The 21,153-nt window shown below is 39.8% G+C and overlaps 1 long non-coding RNA gene across 1 annotated transcript; it reads left to right on the forward strand.

Moving 5' to 3' along the window:
• The first annotated feature begins 15,937 nt into the window (after window positions 1-15,937).
• Window positions 15,938-17,703, forward strand: LOC135847638 (uncharacterized). Its single transcript, XR_010559208.1, has 2 exons — window positions 15,938-16,140; window positions 16,793-17,703. It is a non-coding gene; the product is annotated as an uncharacterized LOC135847638 (long non-coding RNA).
• Window positions 17,704-21,153: the final 3,450 nt, after the last annotated feature.

The following is a 21,153-nucleotide window of genomic DNA, read 5'->3' on the forward strand; positions in this document are numbered from 1 at the left end:
GATCGTAATAGGAGTCCACACGTTCACCATCTTCGATGTAGGTATTGTCTACGGAGTCTACGAAGTTTGTGACCTTGGCGTTAGAAGAGAGTTCGAGTTTTTCAGTGGCCTGAGCTTCTTCCCAACTACTTTCGTCGTCGGAAGAGCCGTCTGAGTAATCTCTAACACGGACACCTTTTGGATATTTGAGCTTTAAACCACGTTTGGTTTGAATCCTGACTGGGTGTGTCATTTTTGAGAGTTGAGACGCACGTGCTGGCGGATCTGTTGTTGTTGATTTTTTAAACAGTCCATGATACGAATCACTTGAGGGTGAATACGTCTTCGTAGTGCGTTTTGACAAGTTTGAGTTTATAGCACCTGCTTGAGCAGTTAGCAGATTTGTGCTTATTTTGACATGTTTGGGATTCTCAAGGTCATTGGTGTGACATACAGGTTTTAAGGCCTGTCTTCCAGGTTGAGATTCCTGGGTTTCGTGAGGTTTGCATTCTTTCCGGTCCTTGAGTTCGGATTGCGGAAGTGCGTGTTGAATGACCTTGGAATTGTATGACATGGAGGTCGGATTGAAATTGACCTTGTGAGTAAAGACTTTCTCCGTATTTATATACGGATGAGCTCTGCCGAATCCATCGGCGCGATTTGCCTTTTGACAATTCTTATGGATTTCGACAATTTCATAAATTCCATGACAGATTTGATCGTATAAGTAACGATAAATTGACATATCCGGGTAATATTTTTGGTACAGTTTTGAGAATTTGAACTTGGTTGGATCAACCAGAATCTCGTTCTTCGTACCGACAAGGGCTTGTTTGTACAATTTACCATTTTCGCTTTCGATAATTTCGTTTAGTGTGAAATTTAAAGCGGGATCTTTCCAGAATACGACTTTCGGATGTTTAGCTGCTTCGGTGAAAAGATTGCGGTAAAAGATGTATCTGGAAAGGTAAACCGGAATTTGTTTGTCTTTCCTATCTTCGGGATTCAATGGAGGAATGCGGGGTTTGACAATCGGAAATAGTAGTACTATCAATTCCGCCCCAGTCTCCAGGAGATAATCAATTATGGCTTGAAATTGAGATTCCACTATGCTATAAGGCATGTTGCCATAATTTATCTCCGCTTGACACATTGATACGATAAATTTTCCTTGAGAAGGAAAATCTGCTTGTTTTAGTTTTTCAAGTAGGTTAGGTAAGCTAATTTGATCACGTAAATATGGCGGTGGATGAGTATCCAATGGATAATCGCCTCGGAATAAATAGTGAGCTATACCATCACCTATCCATATGAATTCCTCAAAGATAGGTAAAGAAGTAGGGGCCGAATTGACATAACTAGGCATTGCCCCTTGGATGTCTAGTTGTTGAGGTTTTCCGACAATTCTGAAGTATCGTCTGAGTGAGATCGTAAAGTCAGACTTGAGAATGTCGGTTCTAGTTCTTCTACCTCCTCGTCGGACGATTGAACGGACTCCGGTGAATCTTCACCGAGACGTAGTTCTTTGACGGGAGCGGTAAGAGAAATCGGTTGTTGGGAGGAAACTTTCGGGGTAAACCTACTCGTTTTCTGAGTTTCAGTATTGGCGTGAGGTACTTCAGCCGAAGTGACCTTGGGTTTTGAAATGACCTTGGAAGCTTCGGTCTGTTCACCGCCGTTACCAATTGACAATTGTTTGGGTTTCGCTATGCCGGAGTTTAAGAAATTTGATGTTGGTTTCTTTTTCGCGGCAAGCGATATGACAATATCGTGTTGGTTGGAGTTACCACCTAGCAATTTCGTGAAATATTGCTGTATCGATTCCATCGTTTCTGTTTGTCCTCTGGATTTTAAATCTTTTGTCCAGGTTGAATTTTTCACAGGACCTTGAGAAACGGAATCTTTAAGGTTGGTAAGACCATAAGGATGGTTACTGTACGCTGGACCAGTGAAAGTAATCGGTACTTGGCGTTTAGGATCGACATCGTCGTTTGCGTAGAATTCGAGCTTAGAGATTAGCTGTTCGATAGTTTGACCTTTCTCAGTAAGATACATTCGGTATCCCACCGGAGCCTTATTGACTAATAAGTCTATGATATCTTCTTCGCATGGATTCGTACATTTCATCAACGTGTTCGCCCATCTGATCATTTCGTCCGCCATTTCTTTTGGACCTTCGGTGGTTACGAAGTGATATTCACAATAATCGATAGCGTCACGTTGATGAGTTCTATCCCAGTAGAAATCGAAAAATCGTTGTAAGAGTACGTCATATGAGTCTACAGACTCGACCTTACTCTTCCATCTCTCGGCGTCTTTACCTTTAATTACCCCTTTAAAAGCGAAGACTTTATGTTCTTCCACGATTTGGGTGTTCTTAAAGAAAGACTCAAATGATTTAACGAATTTGTGTGGGAAAAACTTCTTCGAATCGTCATAGAATATACCTGCGCTTTTCAAGGACGCAGCGTCGACAGGGAGAGTTTTAGTTTTGGACATAGCAGGTTGTATGCGGCTATTTTGAGAATAAGCCTGTTTCAAGTTTGCTAACTCTGTGGCAATTATTCGGCACTCTTTGAGATGAGTATCCATTTGTTTGCCACGTAATTCCCTATCTTTATGGAAAGCTTCCGAGGTGCTCACAGCAATGTTGCGGGCATCCGTGGCTACGGAATTAGCTTTAAACGTGTGTTCTTCGGTAGCTTGAGTGAGATTTTGAGCCCATTTCTCTCATGTTTGACTGAAGTCATGAAATGCTTTATCGATTTGCTTGATGGCCTTGGAATTTTGTTTCAGAATCTTCGCAACTGTAGCACGGTCATTTTCAAGGTCATTGATATACCTTTCGTGAAGAATGTACCCCGTGCGGAGCTCTTTGACATTTTGAGCTTGTCGCAACCATGTTTGTTGAAACAAATCAAGCATAGGGTTGTTTTTATCGATATTTTCAGGTATCTTCGGAAAATTGGTATCGGGAGTATCGATACTATAGTGAGATTCCAACCTGAAGGGCTGTTCGTCAGAAATCAAATTCGTTTGATGTACCGATGATTGAGATGGTACTGCCTCGAGATTTGGCTGAACTGCCTTTTGATTTTTAGGCGTTTCTTTCAAATTTGATTGAGTGACCTTGGGTGAGGGAAATGAGCACGAGGGCATAGCTTGAGATGCTTCGTCCTCTATTTCTTCCTCTGATTCCTTTGACTCGGAATCATTTCGGTCTTCTGACGAATCTTTGCTACCGAAAAATGAAGTTAGTGACAAAGGACTTAACTGGGAAGCAGTTTGTACTTGAATCGGTATTAACCTCACTTGAGGTTGAGTTGACTGAGAAGCGGACTGATCCTGATGGAACTTCGGATCTGAATCGCGAATTTGATTCATAGTCACGCTTTGAGATGAATCTTTAATTTGATTCGTTGACATGATCGGGTTTGAATCTTGAGATTGATTCAAGGTCGTAGTCGGGTTTTTGACAAAATTAGGACAGGTATTCCTATGCCTGCCTAACGGACATAAACAGAATGAACCGTGGCTTAGAACCTGTACTAGTACGTGTTTGCATCCGCATCTTTATTGAGTAGATATGCCGAAACACGAGACAATATATAAACACAAAAACAAAAATAGATATGAAAATAATGCACACAAAATACAGTATGAACTATCTAACCACGAAAAATAAAAAGAAAAGAAAAATAAAATTAAGCAAAAAATAGAAAGAAAAAAAAATGGAAAATAAAATAAAAAATGAAAAATATAGGAAAGCAACTAGAAATTACTACGTAAAAAATAAGCGAAAGAATAATGAAAACAAAAAGAAAAAAGAAAATGATATAAATCAATAAATGGTCATGCACTTGAATTCATTTATATCTGAATAAATGATAAAAATCCGTAGAAAATAATAAATGGTCATGCACTTGAATTATTTACGACAAAATTGATAGCACTAAATTGATAGAAAAAGAAAATAAACTAATAAACTAGAAGAAATAGAATAAAAACTAAATCTAAAGAACACCTACTGACTACGTGGCAATAAAACTAGCTAACAGGGATGATGAATATCGAAAACGTGGTACTAAAACACGCGCGAAACAAAGACTGCGGAGCTGTATGGAATACAGGCGAGGTACACCTAAACAAACAACCTTGAACTGCGCGTGCAGCTCAGTTGGATAGAGTGTAACCTGTATTAGTACGTGTTTGTCAAGGATTTTTTGTTCTGTCCGCAACGACCTTGAGTATAAAATGCTCAAAGGGCGTGTTATTGGTTTCGGCTGATGCAACAATATGGCGGTCTTACTCGTTTGCTATGACCTTGACAGTGGTCTTGGCGGGCAAAATCGCCTTGCACTCTGAGTTGGTGCGTTTTTAACGTTTTCTAGGGTAGGTAGGTGGGGTAGCGGTGGTATGATGTTTTGCTACGTGACCACACTAGAGGTGACCTTGTGTGTTTTGGCGGGAGAATTCGCCTAGCACACACTGAGTGTTGGATGATGAAATATTGTGCAACAACTCGTGGTCCTCAGAAATGGACTTTTTTTTTTTTTTTTTTTGTATTCCTATCATACTGTACTTCGAAAACTGCTCATTTCTCCTAAACACCAACCTCACCTACCGCTCAGACCACCTCGCGCTCACTGCACCCAACATGGCCTAAAAGTCCCAAGCCCAAAAACCTGAAACCCACAACTCACGCGGGACAACTCACACAAGGGATCCACGGCCCCGGGAGAAGGTGCCGAGAATTTGCATTTATTATTATTTGTTTATTCAATTCTGCCCATTTGTAGAGGCACCCAGCAGTGGGCCAAACTCGGTGGCTACCGACGAACGGTGTCTTGCCTCCGGACAGCAAGGTTTGCAGCGGAGTGTGGTTCTACCTGGAACAGTTTAACAGCAGATCACATATCATGAAGTACATATCACATAAAACATAAGGCATAAGCATATATAAAAACAAGAAGAGACTTCGTACATGGTAAAGCTTCCCTAGGGCACCGGACTGTGCCTTGGACAGTGACTACTCCCACCGCACAGATGACCCCTGTCGCAGATCAGCATGCCAGAACGGGAACGCAGGAAAAGCATCACGAAACCCAAAAGTGGACCCAAAGGCCCACTAACTGCCGCGAAGACTTGACCAACGTGACCCCGAACAGCCAAGGGCTCCATCACTGTGGGTCACTGACCGGACCAATAACGAGATAAATGAAGGGGAAGCCCTGCTAACCGGAGCAAATGGACCGTCACGTGCCTAGCCAAGGACCACCAACCAAGAGTGACTCCACTACAGAGATCTCTTGCCCAGTCTCCCCCTCAGGATAAAAAGAACGCTTGTTCTTTTGCGCAACGATCCAAGGCACCAGCCCGCAAGACAACTGGATGATAGACCACACTGTGGAAAAAAGGGGGAAGGAACTCAGGAGAAACCACAGGCGACGCACGTGGCCTGAAGTGAAGAAAGGAATCTGGCAAACCCTAAGGGGGTTTACCCATCATTACCAGCAATGCGGCGGCGGCGAGCTTCGTACTCCATGTTGAATCTTTTTAGCCATTCAATCAGCTCCTTGGCAAAAGTGTCGAATTCTTTGCTGATGGCTATCTTCCTATTTGTACGGTCGATGAAATCGTACTTAGAAGTGATGAACAAGGATGTTGGACAGTCGTACACAATGTGTTCATTTTTCTGTTCTAGTTCCCCACATGGACATACTCGACTAAATGTGCGATTAATGGTGTACAGATAATACCTAAACTCGCCATGCCCTGTCAGGATTTGGGAGGACCAATAGTTGCATGCAACGTCTGGTGCTTGTAGCCTATCCGAGATATTAGGAAACATTGTCTTCATAAATGCGTCGTATTTGTCCCAGTCCTTCTGCCACAGCCTAATCGTATGCTTTCTCAGCCTATCCTTAACCTCCCTGTATGTAAGCCTCACCCTTGGTGACATGACATATGTAAACTTCTTTGGCTCTACCTTATATAACTCTGGATAGTTGAATGGATACTTCCTAGTCTGGATACCTTTCTTAGCGAAATACGTTACACCATTTTCAATAACTTCCAAGTAGAGAGGAGGAATACCTGCGACAACCAAGACTTTTTCAGTAGCAGCAGTGTGATAGGCCCTAGCTATCCTGAGTGCAAAACCCCTTTGAGCCGAAAGTAATTTCTTTTGGGTACCTTTCTGAGCAATTTTTTTCAGACAAACAGAAGCACAATAACTGAAGAAGGCCACAACCAGTCCCCTATACATTATGCGCCTCAGTGTATTTGAATACCCGTAGACGTTTCTCATAATAACCTCAAGAGAATTAGACACTGCTTTTGCTTTTGACACCATGTTGTCGATATGGGGCTCCCAACTCAAATTTTCATCTATAATTACACCTAAATATTTAATCTGCTTGGAGACTACCAAGTACGTCCCTCAGTGTATAAAGAAGTGGTCAGCACTTGGGTCTGCTGTTTTGTAGAAAACCATAATCTGTGTCTTGGCAGCATTCAGCTTAACAAAGCCCTCTTCAAGCATCGTTGCTATCTCTTCCATTACCTCATTCACTCTGCTATCCAACTGTACCTGGGAGTTCGCACCCACAATATAGACTGTATCATCAGCAAATGCTTGTATATAGAGATACTCCCTCGCTATAGTAAGTATCCGGTTGTAAAAAAGTAACCAAATAGTTGGCCCCGAGATAGAACCCTGAGGACATCCTAACATTACCATTAGCTCCTCCAAAACTCCCTCTAGGCCGGCTTTGACTACCCTATCTTGACAATAACTATGGAACAGATCGATAATTACCAGGGGAAAACCAAGCTCTCCAAGAACCTTCATTATCATTGGCCACCAGACAGTGTCAAAAGCTGCCTGGACATCTAATGAAACAATAGCAACAAGGGCAAACTTGTTTCTCATCACGGCCAAGTTGTGTAAAAGAGCATGGATTGCATCCTCGCATGATTTGCCCTTGCGAAAGCCAAATTGGAACTCACTTATCAATCCTTTTTGTTCGATTGTCTCCCAGTATTGGTAGTTGATCACCTTCTCGAACACTTTCCCCAGAATAGGAAGCAAGGTTATGGGTCTGTACCCATCGGCCATATTCCTTGGCTTACCAGGCTTTGGAATGAACACCACTTTCCCCACTTTCCACGCCTTTGGAAAGTACCTACGAGAAATACAACAATCAAACAATCTCATAAGAAGTAACGAGTGATTATAGAAGAGCAACCTGACAGTAGTTGTAGTAATTCCATCTACACCCGCCGCTTTTTTTCTTTTCAACTTACGAATTATACCATTTAACGATTCATAGGTTACATACTCGTTATACTCCACTGGTGTCCTTATGTAGTTCACAAATTCTTCATAGAGCCTGTTCTGATCTTCCGTGATTCGACCTGGTTCCCTAGGAAACTTCGATTCGAGGAGATGCTTGTATTTTAAACTACCAGAGTAAGTATTTCCTAAGCTATCAACTAATTCGGGGATCTCAGAAGAAGAACGCCTTGCTCGGGCCCAGTTATACACTGGTCCCCACGGGCGGGTTGGACTACAAAAGATCCTCCAAGAATTTTCCCTAGTCTTGTCAAGAGTATAGCGGTAGTGCTTATTCAAACATTTATATAGAACCAAAATGACTTGCTTGTAAGCCCTGTTACGTTTTCGACGGAGTATGCTGCGCAGATTGCCCAGAGCTGTCCTCATTTTTTCCAACTTATCGTTCCACCAAGGATGTAAAGGTTTGGGACGTTGAGTTGTACATGCTTCCTGTAACTGGATGAGACGGGTTGTCAATCGATCAACATACAAGTCAATCTCATTGTCAGAACAAGTAGTTTTGAGAAGCGGGAAATTTTCATCCCCAATGGCCTGATCTAATTTTTCATAGTTGATTTTTCGAAAATTTTTGCTGGCTGCAGAAGAATTAATTTTCCAAGAGACAGTAAAGAAGATGTTGAGGTGATCAGAAGCAGACTCCTGCTCCAACACCTCCCAAGAGCCAACACACTGCAGCAGTGTTGGTGACACCAAAGACAAGTCAGGCGAAGACTCCTGCACTGTCACACCCCCATCCACCATTCTTACCCTGGAGAAGGTTGGCGATCCATCGTTAAGGATTATCAATTTGTTGGCAGAAAACATTGCATCTAATTCAGTTGTCCTTTCGTCTGCTGGATATTTGCTAATTATCCTCGAGTTGAAGTCTCCTACCAGTATAACTTTGTTGCACTTATTACACAAGGTATTCAAAACTACGATGTATGGCATAAAATCGAAATCCGCTGGAGGGGCAATATATACATTGATAAGAGCAATACCTGATATATCCAAGCAGATCACATCATTGTTAGCAAAACGCTGTTCAAATCCTATCTGAATATCAACCAAGACTGCGGCCCTACCACTGACAACCTGCACCCAACCTCTAACACCACTGAGTGGGATTCTACCATCTACGATATACGGCTCTTGAACACAGATGACGTTGGCATGTACGAGCTCAGCCATCTTAAACATAGTGTCATTACCTTTGACAGAGTGATTCGTGTTGATTTGCAAGACACGCAGAGCATCAGTACCAATAACCTGAGACTGACTACCCATAATTGATGTAAGACTGCACATTTATAATATGTTTCCTAAATAACGGACAGCAAGCAGCATGAGTATCGTGATCGATCGGCAAAAGACCTAAAGCATAGTTCTTGGTTGTTCTATTGTATTCTGAACAGTTCCAACAAATACCTGGCCTTGGAGCGAGCTTTGGAAACTTACAGAACTTGGCACGATGACCGATCCTTAGACAGTTGGTACACTTCTGAAGTGGAATGTTGTCTGCTACTCTGCAATTCTTCCAGCTCAACAACAGATACCCCGCAGAAGTAAGCTGCTGCCACGCCGAAGGTTCCAGCTCAACAAACACCATCTTCTCATTTGCATTGACCTTTTTATAGTTAGCTTCAGAAATACGAATCGCCCTAGTACCAGTCTCCTGATGAATAGCCTCTGCTACCATTTCCGCTGTAACGTCCAGTGTGACTCCATGGATAACGATTTGCGGTTTGATCTTATCTCTGATGCTTGCAACCAAGCTCTCACCATTCAAATTCTCCACCAGTTTCTGGGCCTCACTCTGAGATGACACTTGAATCTCAACAGCGCCCCCTCTCAACACTCGGACATTTTTCGCACCAGTAGACGCACAGTCTGGAAACTGTGACCGAATATCTGCAATTACATTTACCGCTGACCCATCGCTCTTCGGTTTTACAGTTACCTTAGTACTTGGAGGGGGGAGTGGAGGGAAAGCACCAAACGCTGCAGCTCCTGCCTAGGACGTGGGTTGGATGGACCCGTAGGAAGTATCAGCATAAGGATTAGACCGTGGACCTTGGGCATTGTAGTAACCAGAAGGCTGAGATCTTTGGACAGTACTCTGTGGGGGGGCTTGCTGTGTAGCATTTTGTGTAATTTGAGTCCTAGGCTTGCCTTTTGGATCAATAATACCAGCCTTGACCAATGTAGAAGTTACAATTTTCTCTATGCTAACAGTATCAACTCCCTTGCAACAGGAATTAGCAGCTTTTTTCCTCTTTTTCCTGAAGCCACGACCATTCTCCCAGCTAGGCCTATTGTCCTCAAGATTGGCCGCTTTCTCCTGCAGCGCTCTGTAGCCATCATACAAGGAAGTAAATGATCTAGACACCATTTCTATAGCTACATTCAGTGAGGACAAAAAGTCATCAGACCCCATCTCTCCATTCACTACCTTAGAACAACATTCCTTGATATTAGTAACACCATGCTCATGGTCACGCTTAACTACATCATCGTCTATATTCAGTACTGTTGTTAAATTTATTGAAGATTCAGGAGAAGGTGAGACCCTAACCCTTTTTTTGTTCTTAGTCCTTACCAGATGTTGTCTATTAAGATCAAGATCAGATGTCGAAGAATCAGAAGCATCACCTGAACAGGAGTGATAAGAGGGCACATCTGAAATATCCAATTCTGAGAGGGAATTACTATTTTCATCCCTTGGTGTAGAAACGTGAAGTCCCTTCTGGGCTTCTGGCGGAACATTGTCACCCTGCTGAGAAGCTTGGACCTGCGACTCTGAGTGTACTGGTGAGACTTCCTCTGGCACAAATACACCGTTTACTACATTACCATATTTAACAACATTATTTACAGTCCTAAAGGTACTACAACCTGGGGGCAAGGAGGGAGGATTTGCCCTGCTCACAGTCACTCCATTGTCGGCTGGATTAAAATTAGAATTGTTTTCCCTTACAATATCAGGTGCATCAATGAGAATAGGACCATGACCCTCATTATACATTTTGTACGTTATATCATGATCTTCTTTGTTATATGATACAACCAGAGGGGAAAAACGTCCACCTTGATCCCTACCATATAAGAGCACCTTACCAAAACGCCTTACCTGGTCTGCACATGGCGGCAGAAAACTGTGTATCAAGTTATTTGGCACACCTAAGGTCATAGAAGTAGCGTAAATATGTCTATCTTTGTACATTGGTACAAAAGTTCCTCCTCCTACTCTATTGCCATATTCGAACAGATTACCATCATCAGTTACCTTATAACAAGTAGTACCTACTGGATACAAAAGTTTTTTCTTACTAAAAGCAAGGGTTTTTATGCCTGCTACCTCACCAGGCAATTCCTCAGGGGCCGATCCCTTCACTACCTCTTCAACTTTCTCTTCATTACTAATAGCCAAGTCCTTCTCTGCACGGGCTCCGGGTGGATTACTGCTAACGATGCTATCAACCAGCTTCTCTGTGGTAGCTGTCATAGGTTCTCTGTATGACCTTCAGAGAGATTAGATGTTATCTAAGGGGAGGGAAGTCTGTACTTCGTATGACCTTGAGATTGTCACGTGTGTACAAACTTTAGTTCGTGAGTTGAATACTGACAGTGATTCAACCTTGAACTTTTCAGGAAAATCCGGGCGCCAATGTAATACACTAACTCACCTGGTCTGCGCCAGTGTAATATAATTAAATATCACTACTAACGGGGTGAAGACTGGAAATACCACTTAGACGGAATATTTATACCACTATGTGGACTTACCTTTATTTGCTCGGATAGCACAGGATACACAGTACAGATGAATTAGAATATTGCATATTACGATAATAAATACGGTTTTGGATACTCAAGAGGTATTTATTTACGTTAAATTAACAGAAATTACTCCCTTAAAGGGTACTTTTACACAATTAACTCCCACGATGGGGTACTTTAAACATTAACCGAACTCCCTCGATGGGGTATATTAACACAACTCCCGCAAACGGGTAAATTAACTCATTTAAGATTATAATGGGTTGGTAATTAAACCGAACACGGATGGCGAGCTGTCCTTTGTCCTCTTGATCAGGGAGAACGAGCACGGAGATACACGTTGGTGTCTCTCCTAGCTATAAGAACAGACTCACGCTGAGACGACTGGTAACAGACATACTAATTCTGCCACTGTCATCTACAGACTAACTCGTTCTCCTCTATGTAGCTCGGATGGAGCTCCGCTTACGAGGATGGACGCAGTGTTACCACAGTAGTAAACCCTAATTGTACGTTGACACCAGGTTGGCCATATACACTATCACAATATCATACGAAGCTGTGGTGTTTTTCGCAGGGGTAGGTAAGCAGTAATCCTATCATTGGTTCCTAGATTGTTCATACCATGGGTAACCTTTTTCACTTCCATTTACTTGAAAATTTATTTTAGGAAATGGGTCATACTCATGCCTAAACTTTGAACAGGTCAGGAGGATTTGGTTAGATTTTCTAATTCGACGTATAGGTATTTATCTTAAACGATTTTTTTAATACAAGAAAAATTACAAGAACCATTCAAATGTTTCATACATCGAAAATGAATGATGACTCATCCTCAATACGACCTAAAATTATTCACATTTAGGCATAGGTACAATGGTACATACCAACATCACAAAATTATAGGCAATTTGATGAGGGTTTAAGAATCACACTGGGAAGAGGAAGGTCGGCTTCATTTCAGGTCTTGGACAAGGCAAAGCTTTGCTAGAACGAACATAATCATCTAATGAATTTCCTCGAACCATTTCAGGTGATGGCGATACTTGTAACGAAATCGGACTCTGCGATGTACTTTCAATCAAGCTTTCCGAACGATAATATAATGGGGAATTCCCTTCTCATTAAATCCATTCCAAATAATGTGAACCCAGAATGTGGTCCTTTGCAAAAGTCTCTTACCATGAAATGTTTACCAGATATTCTATCATTTGACATATTCTCTCAAGCTGATCCTTTCCAATACCTCCAAGAAAAGATAGTGAAAAATTGTGCATCAATAAAATCTATTCGAGAAATCAAAGGAGATGTGGATTATGCTTTGAAATTGAAACGACTTCCTTCATGCTATATACCGTACGCCAACTTATTGCGGTCACTTTTGCGATGCTGGAGTCAACTTTTAAATGTAAACACCTTCATACCAGAAATTAAAACTCAATTTTCCACAAATGAAGAAAGTTCTACATCTCTACCACAGGATATTTCTTCGTCACCAGAATTATCTGAATTGTTTTCTTCTGATATAATTTTCGACGCCGAATCACCTTCTAGTATCTTCAATAAATTATTACTCATGCCGAACGATAAAATCACAAATTTAAAGATACAGTTGCAAAATTTCATACAAAAGTGGTGGATCAAGCGAAGAGCTGATCTCCCATTTTCGTATAATTACTTGTGGTATCTTAACGTAGTGTTAGTATTTTTAGACAAATCTTTTTTGGGCGATCTCAAACGCAATATGGATGAAATTCAACATGTATCAACTTCTAATGAGGGCATAACTGATATGAGATACTAGTGGGTGCTCACATAATGTACGTTATTTCTTCAAATAAACATTTCAAATGTGGATAATTCTTCTTCTTATCGTGTCCGGGACATTCGGACTTCGTCATACTCTACTCTTCCTTCTCTGCACCAGGTCTTTGGTGCGGCTGTTCATGTCTCCCCACAGCTCCTCTCTAATGTACTCAGTGCTAGTGCCACATTCTAGGCGGTGGTCATCATTTTGTGTCTGTCTACAGTCTGGACACTTCACATCATCCTGGATGCCCCACGTGGCGGATCCATCGGAGAACGTTGGAAGTTTATTGTGATTTTTGAACCCTTCTCAGCAGCGACCAAATGAGCCCTTTTGTCCTTTTGATGTAGAAGTACAGTACACATATGTGAGGGTTCAGTCGATCCTGATACGAAGGTACCTAGGGTTTTCACAGTTCTCCAGCTGTACTCCTCCCCATACTAACTTCAATGTGCATGCACTTGGCCTTAGCATTCATTAATGGATGATTGCCACCCTAAGCACACTAATTATATGCTGTTTTCTCATATTTTCTCAATACTATGAATATGCCTGAAAGGGAGAATTGGACTCTCAAACTTTTTTTCACTCCTGTTGCTGCCAGCCTGTTTAGGGAAAAATTCCAAATGAAAGTATGATACCTACTTGAGATTTTACATTGGTCCATCCCGCACAACAATGACCATGCTAATTTCAATGTGAATGCAGTCGACCCATCCACATCCGTCACTTTTGGATGCCACATGTCCATATGAATTTCGACTCTGTGTCGAGCCAATTGTTGATGTAATTGTCGACCAATGTTGATCAACATTTATGTCGACTATTGGCTCGACTCAGGGTCAAAAATTACATCGACATATTGTGGGATCCAAATGTGACGGGTGTGGATGGATCAACATTGGCATCAAAATTAATGTCGACCTCCAACTACACAAAATTGTAAAATTTTGGTTTCAAAATTGAAATTTTCTCCCAAGAATAATTTTCTCTCTACACACTTAAGTGGCCATTGCTCATGCTGAAAGCAAAAGCAGCAACGATGCGCAGGCCACCTCACACAAGTACAGACAGAAAGTCCGTATTCAGTAGTTGAACATTAAACTCTTTATATCGAAAGGTGCAATACGTTATCTAAGAGTACTAAACTAAGTAATACATTTTCATGCTGACAACATGTCGATGTTAATGTTGAAGTGAAATTTGACATCAACAAATACATCCACAATATCAACTTAATTTTTCAAATTTGAGAAATCTTTGAAAATTTGGTCGAAGTTGGTCAGTTGGTGTTGATGTATTTGTGGACGATCAACTTTCACATTGACATAACATCGACAACTCCAAACTATGTAAAAGTTAATAATTTTATCAATGCCGGCCATTAAACAATTTTTTCTCTCATTAAACAAAGATCATATTTTTAAATGTTTACTGAACTTTTAAACGCTAAAACAGACATTTCAAGTCTGAAAAATTGGTCAACATAGTTGTAGATGGCATGTCGAGGTGTCAGATATAAGAAAATTCCATTAACCTGGCTTCTTTACAAACAGAAGATTCCTATCAAATAACTAATTATTGGTCACTTTTCCATCATTATGTTGAGAAAAAACGTAGTCGATGTAAATGTCGATGTCGACAATTGTTGTATGGGATGGTAATGCCATCAAAATGCAAGACCACTTTTTGGGTTCCACTTGGCAGGTGAACAATGTTTTTTTCAATTTATTTATTATAATATCTGGCTTGCGCCAATATCCAATAACTATAAGTTTGCAAAGAATAAATCACAGTAAATTTTATAAATAACTTCACATGTCGAAAATATTTTGCCTTTTAAGGCAACAGGTGTTCTCTGTCACATCAAGCAGGGCAATGGCCTCTGTATTAGCGTGGTTGTGCGGACGTCTGGAGTATGCCTCGGTTTTCCTCTCAATGATTCTGAACACAGGGTCAAGGTGTAGGTCCCTACAGAGATCCTTGTTGGCAATGTACCATGGGGCACTTGTAATTTCTCTCATAATTCTATTTTGGAACTGTTCGATGACCAGTCTGTTGGACTTCTTTGTAGTACCCCAGATTTCGCACCTGTAAGACCACATAAGTAGGAATGTAGATGTGTACATGAATTTCTTATTAGCCAGGCTCACTGGGGAGCACCTGCCAATAAGCCACTGGAAGTTCTTTAAACGTAGGCTCAGTTGAGTTCTCTTTTTTCAGACATGTTCCTGCCAGTTTAAATTGCAGTCAAGATGTAGTTCAAGGCTCACTAGAGCCGAGAGGAATAGGATTTCCTTCAATAGTTGTAGGGCAGTAGCTATTGCTTATTTTTGCAAAAATTTAGCGTTTGGTCACTCGTTATTTCCAACTTCAAAAAATCGAGGAAAATAGCCAAAAACTCATAGACCTTTTTCAATTTTTGAAGTTGGCAGCAATGACCGTGGTCTTGGATTTTCACACCTATAGTACCTACACAGATTGACGCAGAACCTCAAATACTTTCGTTTGGGACTAAAACATTTTTCCCAAACTGATTGGGTAGCAATAGGAACGGAAAACTACAATTTTTTCCGAAAATACTCTCCCTTTGAAGGCTCACGTCTCCCCCCCCCCCCAGGGGCAAATCCAGAGCTATTTTTTTTCTGAATAGGTTTCAATCTCAAAATCCAACGACAATTTTTTGGGTGTGATGCACCCTAATGTTTTTATAAGATCAGATAAGAGCGCGCAAGGTCTGATAAGATTCAATCAGAATAGTACGTCTAACCGCCCACCACCCCCAACAGAATGAAATTTCGTGCAAAATTGGAATAATTATGATCGATAGGTACTTGTGCATGGTTAAACATATCTCAAGTTCTTGATGCTTTTTTGTGCGAAAACATATTATGTATGTATGCATGTATGTACATTGTACATAGTACCTACCTATCTAATTCATCATTGCGTATTCCATTTCTCTGACGTCGCGGTACAAACGAGTACAAAAACACAACCATAAAAATGAATTACGTACCTGTTTGTGTGAACAGATCGGCAATTCTCAGGCAGAAGAATACATAAAAAAGTGAACATCGAGTATTTATAATTTCACAGCAGAGGACTGACAGCAAAATTCAACGTTTTCAATTTCCTTTGCTTAGTGAAATTATTTGAAAAAATACCAGTAACATCGTCGTCTACGACCATGGGACCCAATGTATCATACAAAGCTGTGATTTTGTTTGCAGGAGTAAGTGGCAGTGGCTTACCTTTCACTTTAAATTCTATGGGTAATTTTTTCACACCCTAGTGAAAATTGATAAAATGTGCTTAGAGCATTCAGAGATCTTGATTTAAGGACTCGGATTCCCCTGCGATTCTTTTCATGAATCTGGTTCCTTTTTAATGCTCTTTTTCTTATAGTGTATTTTTACATCTCTCGAACATTGAAAGGTGGCTAAAATACGAGTATAATAATATAAAAATTCAATTAAAATTATAAAAAAATTCGAACTTTCAATTTATGGAAAAATGCTCCATTGGTGGGAGATGACAGAAATCTTGCTGACCAATATTCTAAAAATTGGTTTAAGAAAGTTATTCAAGTAAATTGTATAAACGTAGGTACATGTTTCCAGTTGATTCGGATCCCAGCTTAAAATTGAGCCCATAAGGGTGGGGCATCTCAAAATCTCTAAAAATACAGCATGAGGTCCACATATGCATCTTTGAGCCTCCTGAATGCATTTATGAAGCTTCTTTTACAAAATAGTTGACAGGATGGCCTTGAGAAGTGCCAGAGTGGGAATAAATTCAAATTTTTCTCAAGATGGTGTATAAAAACGAATCCTATTCATTTAACGTTGATCACATAACTGATGAATTGCCTTGAACCATTTCAGATAACATTCATGCTTTTCTCAAATACAAATACGCACTCCTCAACTTCCCATAATGATGATTCATCTCCTGAAGATTCCATACCCGAGATAAAATCCCTCCCAAATAAAGTAAACCCAGAATGCGGCCCTTTGACAAAGTCTGTCAGCATGAATAAATTGACAGATATTCTAACATTCGATATATTTTCACAAGCTGATCCTTCCCAATACCTCATCGAGAAAATAATGAAAATGAATGTATCAGGAAATGAAACTATTCTTGATATCATAGGAGAAGTGTCTTACGCATTGGGAACCAGACGACTCGCTTTGTGCTATGTTCCATTCGCTTACCTATTGATATCACTTTTGAAGTGCCGGAGTTACCTTTTGAGCGTAAATAAATACGTATCAGCGGTACGAATTCAACACTCAACAAACGTGGATGGTTTAAATTCTTTACAACTGGAGATTTCTTCGTCAGCGGAACTATCCGAATTGTTTTCTTCCGATATAATATTCAATTCTGAATCACCTATGCGTCTGTTCAATAAATTATTGCGCATGTCGGACGATGAAATAGTGAATTTGAAAATCCAGTTGCAAAATTTTTCACGAAAGTGGATGCCAATACGTGTGAAAGATCTGCCATTTTCTTCCATGTACAGGATGTATGCTCATACAGTGTTCGAATTATTACGTGACAAAACTGCTTTCGGCAGCCTTAAACGTAATATGGCAGAAATTCAACACGTACCGACTTCTAATGAGAGCATGGCCAACGTTTAACAGATTAACTGCTGCTAATTACGCTACCAATAAAAGGAACATGTGAACGGTGGACGTAGACCAAGTTGTAAGTTGGAATTTAGATTTTTTTCATCAATTAAGTATGTACCTACCTATTTTAAAATATACATCGAATCAACGTTCTTGTTTGTTCATCTCTATCACGATTACTCATGAGTTACAAGGCAATCCAGCGAATGTTCGTATTAGATCTGATCTATGAAATCTACCTATGTAAACTCGTCTGTTTGGATCCAATCATATTGGGATACACACAAGAGAATCTGGTGACCAGATTTTTTTCTCAAAAGTAATAGGACCCCAAAGTTAGTCAATTCATCAAATCTGTAGCTACCAATCGCCAAACTATAGGTCTCACAAGGGTTCAATGAATTCAAAATTTTGATTTTAGGACAATCCCGTCAATGAAAAACGAAAAAATGTGTTCAAAACAGAAAAATAGTAACGACGACATTTTTGGCCCCCAATATCAGGGTAAGGGCGCCCAATATGGACCATATTTTTGTTTTTGAATACTGTGACCGCTGTAATTGAGCTGAAAATTTCGTTGATAGCTTAAAATGTACCTACATCTGTCTACTACCATATACCAAATACGTAAAAGTTTTCAGAAATTTTAGGTGGGTCAAAAAAATTGTTTTCTGAAAAGTGTTAAAAATTGAAAATTAAATTTTGGGTTCTTAATATGGACCACTTTGAAAATTTATTTTAAAAAAGGCTGCAATGTTGTAAAAATACGTTCAATTGCTGAAATGCCATTAGAATATGTTTAATTAAGTCAATAAGAGTAAATTCCAAGTGGCTCAAAATAATTTTTTTCCTGAAAAGAGTCAAAATTTGAAAAGTAAATTTTGGGTCCCTAATATGGACTACTTTAACTTGAAATTGTCAAATCCATAGCAAATCTACGGGTAGTCCATATTAGGCTACCCTATAACTTTGAACTTTGAAAAATCATTACTATAAGTACCTTGAATAATTACTTGAATGTCTCGATCGATTCAAAAAACTGTAGCACTTTTCTGTATTAAAAATAAATCACATAATAACGTTTCCCCGGAAAATTTTTCAAGAATCCAGATTTTCGTGAAACGTGAAAAAAATTTTGACCCTATCAATTTCGTTTTTTCCCTCTCAGTTCGCGAATTTTGACTTTAGGGGTTTGATTTTGGTCTCCTTGTGTTTTTCTGTGAAAAATACACTAGATAAAGCTTGTTCCCACTAGGTAGTGCTCATAGCCAACGACATCGGCTGGTGGTCCATATTGAGCTACCTTACCCTTAATCGAAAATTTTTCCAAAAATTGTAGCTGCCAATTGCATTTTTTCAATTTTTGTGCAATTTTTCAAAAACTTTGGCCGTAAAAATACTTTTTTCGGATTCGTGGACCAAAAATGACGCCCAAACTCCAGAAAATATGACTTGTGACTCTGATACGAGTAGCTGAAGAGTCTCGCGAATTATCTTCTCCATATAGATTAAATAGGAGTGGGGACAGAATGCAGCCCTGTCCTACTCCTCTCTCTGGGTAGAATTTCTCTGACAGTGTCGCTGTTAATTCAAACATTTGCCATGCTCCCCTTGTACAGTTGTTTTATCAGCCACACCAGATGTATCGGGGCGCCCATCTTGAGTAGAATTCGTCACAGTTTTTGCCATTGTATGCAGTCAAACGCTTTCTTGTAATCTACAACACACAGCACAGTACACACATTGTATTCAGGTGCTTTCTCAATCAGCAATCTGAGGTTGAGGATCTGCTCCCTAGTTTCTCTTCCTCCCACAAATTTTAATCCGGAGAATGTGCATTACATCTGATCTATGAAAATCCAAACTGATCTGTTTGAATCTAATCACATCTGGATATTTACATAGGTAGGCGTTTTACAAAAGAATTTCACAAGTATGCAGTAACCGGCTTGACCCGATTTTTTTTTCAAAAGTGAGAAAACCTCTAATATAGTCTATCTATACTAAATTAATTTATAACTGCCAATTTTGATTTTTGGTCAGTTCCACGACTGAAAAATGAAAACATATTTGAAACAGAAAAATAGTGAATCCTCGGATATACATATTAAGCATCAAAGGGTCATCATGCTCATACGGTATTTTTGGCCCCCAAATTCTCGAAAAATTGTCTAAAAATTGGGAATTTTTTGAAACATTTCTGGGTCAGAAAATTTTTTTCTGATGCGTTAACTCAAAATCACACCCAAAACTTTTGGAAATGCGATTTGTGACTACTCATAGAAGATACGATTTCAAGAGTTTGTTGTAGGGGCCTGCAATTACCTTACCTACTTTTTTAAACAATTTTTTTTTTTTTTGAAAATTTGAGGCTAAAAAATATCCTTTTGAATGTGTAGACTCAAAATGACGCCCAAACATCAAAAACAAGACTTACTTTCATTTGGGACTGAGCCATTTTCCCCACAGGAGCAAAAAACTTCGACTTTTTGGAAAATACCTTCTCCTTGAGGGCTCTTTCCCAAGTAACTTTCAATCGCTCAAAATGAAGGTCTCTGCCGAATTTAGTCAAAATTCGCTAACAATTTTTCGTACCTAAGTGATGCACCTAATGTTTTTATCGGATGAGATAAGCCCACACAGGTTATGAAAAGATTCTATCATATTGGTAATATTCCTGATCCGGTCATATACCTAATCCTCCCACACCTCCCCCCTTCAAAGAATGAAATTTCGTGAAAAATTGGAATAATTGTGTTAGGTGTTTGTACAGGCTAAAACATTTGTCAAGTTCTTAATGCTTGTTTGCGTAAAAACATGATATGAAATTCACCATCAAATACCTATTCTGTCTTTTGAAAATTGATGGGTTAGGTAGGTACACTACACACGTACCTACTTATAACAACGCAATCATAAAAATGAATTATGCACTTGTTTGCGTACACAGATCGTCAGTTTTCAGATAGAAAAATATATGTAAAAGCGAACATCGAGTAGCATATGTATTTAAAATTTGACATTTGAGGATTCACGGCGAAATTTAACATTTTCAATTTTCCTTAGTGAAATTATTTGAAAAAAAGAGCAGTAACATGATCATTTACGATTATGGAACCTAATGTTTCATGTAAAGCTGTGGTTTTCTTTGCAGGAGTAAGTAAGTGGCAGTAGCCCATTTTTTACTGTAAATTCCATGGGTGACGTTCCCACTCGCAATTCTTCAAAGACAATTAATTCGATTCTCAAAAACGCGATTCCTCCCCGAAAAGAATCAGATTCGAATCGCAAAAGGAATCCGCTGAAAACTAACGTTGATCACATAACTAATGAATTGCCTCCAACCATTTCAGATAACATTCATGCTTTTCTCAAATACAAATACGCACTCCTCAACTTCCCATAATGATAATTCATTACTTCAAGATTCCAAACCCAAGATAAAATCCCTTCCAAATGAAGTACGCCCAGAATGCGGACCTTTGACAAAGTCTGATACCATGACAGCATTACCGGATATTCTATCATTCGATATATTCTCACAAGCAGATCCTTTCCAATATCTCCTCGAGAAAATAATAAAAATATGTGCATCAAGAAAT

Source organism: Planococcus citri, chromosome 5 (genome assembly GCF_950023065.1).
Source record: "Planococcus citri chromosome 5, ihPlaCitr1.1, whole genome shotgun sequence".
NCBI lineage: Eukaryota > Metazoa > Arthropoda > Insecta > Hemiptera > Pseudococcidae > Planococcus > Planococcus citri.